A 6,631-nucleotide genomic window follows, 5' to 3' on the forward strand; every position below is an offset into this window, starting at 1 on the left:
AACCTTATATTTGATAACAGGGAAAATCCTGAAAAAATCCTTAGTCTTTTTTCTTCAAAAACTTCCCTCTTACTAGCAACCTCTAAAATTCAACGCACACTCTAAGTTCTACCTCGCTCTTAATCTCCGATCCACAACTTCTTGCAGAGCACAATTTTTTCCTGCTTGTTCGCTCCCCGCTCTGCTCCCGAATGCGCTGCTTACCTCGTTCGAAATTTGCGCCGGAGACCAACTCCGCCTCACTTCGCCCCGCTGCCAATCACATAACTATTGCACCGCTCCCTTCGCACCCCGGTTAGCCAATCCGCTCCAGGTCCGATTTTTATGATCTCCCGCTCAGGTTAAGACTACCCTCGAGCTCCCAGAAGACCCCTGCCTTCAGCCATATCAACAACTGGAACCGCTCAGACTGCTTGCGAGTTCGCATAGGGAGCGGCCGATTTCAACAGCAACTTGCGTCTCTTTCCTTATCCGCATATCATTCGGTAAGTGTTAATCTTCCTCTCCAACTACTTGCATTTTCCTTTTTACCATTCTGTCAATCCTTTCATTAAAAAAATAAATAAATATCTCAATGGTTTGTAACACGTACAATACACCATCCGTCCATCCATTCGCCTCCACTTATCCTTTTTTCAGGCTCGCGCGGTGCGCTGGAGCCTATCCCACGTACAATACACTTTAAAAAATATATAAGCTCCACTTTTAACTCCCGTAAAAGTTTATACATTACATGTCTGCATCACCTATCATGGCCTCATCAGGTATCTCATATCATCTTGTTATTGTTATGTTATGCTCCTTTGATATTTTGCTAGTTTGCGTGTTTTAAAACTCTTTTTGTTTTTCTTTATATTTTTAGACCCAGATGTGTTAACCTGATCCCTGCGAAACACCAGCTCTGCGTGGATTTTGACCGCGAGTGACCGGATGTTGTTTCCGGCCTGAGGTTGCCTGAAATGCCGTGAGGCTCGTTTGAAAGATTGCGCCCGAGACCAACTCCGCCTCCAAGGCATGCCTACCTTTAGCTGCCACCAGTGAGATATCAGAGCCGGGCTCCACATATCCAATCAGGAGCACGAGCAAGACAGCTTTTGCAGACTCTCCAGAAATATACAAGTCCTTACCAACTGCTCTGCAACCCAGTGTTTCTGGTCCCCTCACTAACATCGCTTTTTGAGATATTTTTTATGAACCACCAAAAAAGCAATTTTACCCCACAGTACAGAAGACTGGGTCTGAGGGCAGCAGCAGGGACAAATGATTGTAATGAAGCGACGGACATTTCATGGCTGGTCTTGCATAATCGTGAGTTATTATGTCATATGGTGATAAGTACATAGTTTTGCAAGAGGCATACAAGCACTGTGGAAAAAGTAATCATAAAACTGTTTTTGTGAACACCCTACGTTATGCTTTAAAAAATGTGATACATGTAATGTGATCATCAAAGAACATGATTTTTTTTTTTAAAAAACTTTTATTCTTATGCTTTTAAAGTATGTCAGATTATCTTAAAACACTTATTTGTATGTTATAATGTTTTTCTTACACCATGTGTAATTTTTATAGACACCTTATTCATTGTATCAATGTGTAATTATGTATCTTTGATAAATAAATAAAATATTTAATCTTGTATTTGTGTACTTTCTGGTGATTCAATAAAAAATTAGTCACATATCGCTCTGATAAACACAGATGGCTGAAAGAAATGTTTGATGGAACAAAGGAAACAAGTGTCTTGCTGCTAAACTTTTAAGTGACCATGGTTTAAATGAGAAAGTCTGTATGTAAAACATGAAAAACTCCATATCAGTGATATCTACAAAGGTGTACTCATTTCTTTGTAATGGTACTTTACTGTTCCAATGAAACAAAAAGAAAATCTCATTTTTAAAGTACATTTTTCGGCCATCCTGACCTATTTTCAGGGGCAAGAATGTTGATGTTAGACTGTGTTTTAAATCAGGTTGTGATCTTAAACTAACTATCACAGCACTGATTTCAGTTGTAATCTCAATTAGAATCCCAAATGGGCTTTTCTCCAGTCAGTGTTATGGTGAAATTTAACTTGTTCTTTTGTGTAATTGCACATGGCCCAGCAAAGGACCCCTTAGTAAGCTGTACAGCATAAGTTTTCAATTCACTTTTGTCAGAAAACTTCACAGTATGAGAAGTTACAGCACAGTTTCTCCAAACGTGTGGTTCTTTTTCAGCCAGCGTGCTTTTAGAGCATCTACATTAGCTCATGTAGTAAAAGTACAATCAGTAAGTGTACTTTAACATTTGAGATTCCGAGTCACTCTTGCTTAGATCATGTGAACTATATCATGAACCTTTTTTTGTATAATGCATCAAACGTGTTCAAATCAGTTTATTTTCAATTTATTTTAACTAATCTAGAGACAAGCAACTCCTTTTTAGCTTCTGTTATGCATTTACCTCTCACGCGTTAATCTAGATGTTAGTGTTCTCAGAGTTAACATGTCTCATGTTGCCATGTTGTATTTCTAATACCCAGCCTCAGTGTTCGCCCTGTTCACCCTCAAATCCAAACACCAATGATCTAGATATTCACAAAATTCATAAGGAGATTCTTAAGGTCTTAAGTTTTGTTGTTTTTATGTTTTACAAAAAAAAAACTTCACATTTTTTATATTTTTAAACGAAAGTGACATGCAAGGATATTTTTCTTTAGTGATGTTGCTTCAGCAATCTCAAATACTAATTATTCTGGGAATTTTTATGGTCAAACTATGTGATTTTCCAAATGTGTGTGTGTGTGTGTGTGTGTGGAGTAAAATGACCTTGTTCTTATGATGTTGTCACCGTGAATCATTTAGGATTAACAACACAAATTGTATCGATAGCAGAAACAGTCTTATAACTTATAATTCTCACACGTTACCGCTAGTTTTACAAACGCAGTCTTCTTCAGCTCTGTTTATGTAGCTTTTATGAAACTGATTTTCCATAGTACAAGTAGAATTTAATTTTTCTTTGCTCTCCAGTATAAATGCAATAATTTGCAGGCTTTTTACTGAAACTCTCACAATGCAACACTCAATGCTCAGAGCTTCATATATCAACAGCTCTGAAAATATCTTCTTTTTTTAAAGTAATGTAGGACAGGATCTCTCACTCTCTGTGTCTCAAAAAAACCCAACTAAACTGGCAATCACCACTAAACAAATGAAAGTAGTTTATGGCTTTTTTATCAGCTGCATTTCTTTCATTTATGTATTGATCCCATTGTTTATTGGTAATGCTTTTAGGTCACTGTTTTAGCATGTCTGCCTCACACTCCATTTAAACAGTTTGACAGATAGTGGGGTCTGGTAAGGAAGTTGGGGGGAAGCAGACAACTCCACAGGAAGAGTCTTTTTGTCTTTTCTCCACTGTAAAAGATAGCAAGGCAGTGTGAAACTTTCTTTGCGGGAAAGACAAAAGGTGTGAAAACAGCTGTGTACTGTCTTCTTTCCTGTAGGAGGTATTTAACTGAGAGCCATGCTCAGTGAGAGACTCTGCTCACCCTCTGCCCCAGCGATGGCAGTCCCTCACCAAGCTCGATTTCTGTTCTTTGTCTTGATTAAAGAATGTTAGCTACCGCTCATCGCTTGTCTGCAGGCTTTATTAAATGGAAAACTTCCACAACAACCTCTAAACAGTGGTTTATGGCTTTTTGTCACCTGCAACACCATGTAACACTTGGATGTTAGATTCTTTTACCAGTCAGTGTTGTTAGCCCCAAACCCCAGGCTCCAGGTGTCTGAGCTCTAACCCTGGCTGCCAAATGTCCCACTGAGGCCTTTGTGCTTTTTACCACCACACTAAGTTTGTAGTCCTATCTACTAATATTATTAAATTTTTTATTATAGCACAAGGTTCAGTTAGGTTACTACTTTGACTTCCTCAATTTGAGCACATTTTTGACCTGATACTTTATCAAACTTTTACTCGAGTGTTTTTGACACTAGCAGCTGTACTTCTACGTAATTAAAAATTGCCTGCAATTTTGCCACCTCAGTTGCCACTTTTCTGGAGTTTGTACACTTTTTATATTGAAACGTTCAACGTTTTACGTGTTATCCTTGATCACAGTTCTAAACAAGTTAACTTTCTTCACTTCAAAGTAACCCAAAAAAGAAACTATATGTCCAGTTCTCTTTACTCCAAACCTGGTTTAAGGCTATGCTGTTGTTGTTATATGGCCATACAAATAATATTAAGTTTAATTAATCTTAAAAAAAAAATGGCTGCTTCATGGCTACCTGTTCAGAGAATTTGCAGACTTTTATGGAAACTGTCACAATGTAACACTCTCACTGCCAAAAACAGGGTTGATCCATGTTTCTATGAACACTGATTAATATATCAACAGCTCTGAAAATCCTTTTTTTTTTAAAGTAAAGCAGAACAGGATCTCTGTATCTCTAAAAATCCCAACAAAACTGGCAATCACCTCTAAACAAATGGAAGTAGTTTATGGATCTTTATCACCTGCAACACCATGTAACACCTAGATGTTAGACTCTTTTACCATCATATTTGCAAGGGTTTATGTGTTATCCTGGCTGCCGGCGGAGCTCACGGGCGCGTCACTGCAACTCCCCCTGGCTTCTGCTCCGCGGCTGCTGAGTGAGCCCTCATCTGGGACTCTCCTCAGCTCTTACCGGAACAGTGGCGCGGCTGCCCCTCTGTTGGTCTTCCTTGGTCTCTTGTGTTCTGGGGGCCTCTGGATGTCTGGAGTTTTGATCTCCTCCATACCTGCCCTGGAGGACGGGGCTGTGGCCCCCCCACACTCCCTAGCAGATCGTTACATGGAGAAACCTTTGGAATGCAAGCATGCTGATCCACACAGGTATGCACACAGGTGTACACACGGGTATTCACAGACGCGGACTACAGCTTTCTTGGCTGCTGCCTCAAAGCACATTGTGCGCTGTCTGTCTTGCGTGCTGCACAATATCGTTTATTATTTAGTATCTACTGATATCTACTGCTAGCTAGTTTATTGTGATGGTGCTGTTCTTTTTTTTTATTATTATTATGTTGCTCTTTGTTGTTTGCTTTCTCTTCTGTTTTTTTTTCTCCATACAGGTGACCCAGGTGTTTTTTTTTTTTGTTTGTTTTTTTCTTTCTTCCCCCCCTTCTCACCGTCTCTTCTCCCCTTTGGTTTTCTTTCTCTCCCTCTCTTTCTTTCATTCTTTCTCCCTGTCCTATCACCCAGTCATGTCTGTCCCGTTTGTAGCAACTGAAAATAAAATAAATTCATAATTATAATAAAGGTCAATCAAATGGACCAATATGGCAAGGCCATGACGATCCACTTGGTAAAATAAGTCCGCTTGGCATCTTTCTTGGCCTTAAGACAACAATTCTGATGGCTAAAGATCCAAACGGGACAAAAAAAAAAAAAAGTATACACAGGAGGTGATCAGGGGATGTTGAAACACATGGGGAAGCAGCTGACTGAAATGAACATAATGGCTCGCACAAGGCAGGACCAGAAGGTGGTGGGGCAGACTTTTGGTGGTGGCTGAATGGTTTCAGCTGATCCTCCAGCTGATGGAACAGGGAGCTGGACAACCTCGCCTGAGCCTCCAGCTGGCACAGGAGGCTGCATGCTGGAACATGAAGTTCCTGGCTGGCCTTTTCAAATCCTCCAGCTGGCACAGAGGAATGTTGGGCGGGCTCGGCTGAGCCTCCAGCTGGCGTTCGATTTTACTTATACAGCGAAAAATCACAACAACAGTCACCTCAAGGTGCTTTATATTGTGAGGTAGACCCTACAATAATATGAGAAATTGGTTGACAGAAGGACAACCATGGGGACTGACACAGAGCTGCAAATGAAGCCACAGAAATGAAATGCTAGGAGGACTAAAAAGCCAAGGTCATCAATAACTAAAGATTAAAGGCACAAATAAATAAACCATAGAAAAATTCATATCAGAGGTGCGCTTGATAGTCAAAATTCATGAACACATGAAAATACAATTAACTATTTTAGAAGAATAATACATATTCTTTATAGATAGATCCATATTCTGTAATATATCTATATTATTGCTAACGCACTTTCTGGATGGATGCAAACTGCATTTCGTTGCCTTGTACTTGTGACATGTGCAAAGGCAATAAAGTTGAATTCTATTCTACTCTGTTCTATTCTCAAAACCAAAAGAACCATAAATCTACAAAAAAGTAAAAAGTCTGGGTAAACAACCTAGGGAACCTGATGCAAACTAGTCCTAATCCTGGTCAGCAGTTCTCATCCCCAACAAAACATGGCATGAGCCAAGCCCTTGAAGTCAAATGGCTTGCTGGAACTTCCTTGAGGGCAGTCGAAAGTCTGTTCCCACACCAAGTTTGTTTTTGGAACTGCCAAAAGTGTATCCCCCTTTAGCTCAAGGTTACACAGGTGCTGGATCAGGAGCAACCGTGGCTAGCCAAGCCATTGAAAACTTTTTTATTTTAGTGTGGTGGCTTCACTTTCTGCTAATGTCCTGCAGCAAGACCTTAGGTTGTTATAACTATAAGTACAGGTTACTTTATGATCACAGTCTTCCTTGGGATGCAAGTGAAATCCCTTTGGCTATGGAGGTCTAAGGCCATGCACTTCTAC

At 39.9% G+C, this 6,631-nt stretch overlaps 1 long non-coding RNA gene across 1 annotated transcript; it reads left to right on the forward strand.

Annotated features, from left to right (window-relative positions):
* The first annotated feature begins 352 nt into the window (after positions 1–352).
* On the forward strand, positions 353–1,639 carry LOC145423389 (uncharacterized). Its single transcript, XR_013904443.1, has 2 exons — positions 353–485; positions 863–1,639. It is a non-coding gene; the product is annotated as an uncharacterized LOC145423389 (long non-coding RNA).
* The last annotated feature ends 4,992 nt before the right edge of the window (positions 1,640–6,631 follow it).

This window comes from Astatotilapia calliptera, chromosome 22, assembly GCF_964374335.1.
Source record: "Astatotilapia calliptera chromosome 22, fAstCal68.1, whole genome shotgun sequence".
NCBI lineage: Eukaryota > Metazoa > Chordata > Actinopteri > Cichliformes > Cichlidae > Astatotilapia > Astatotilapia calliptera.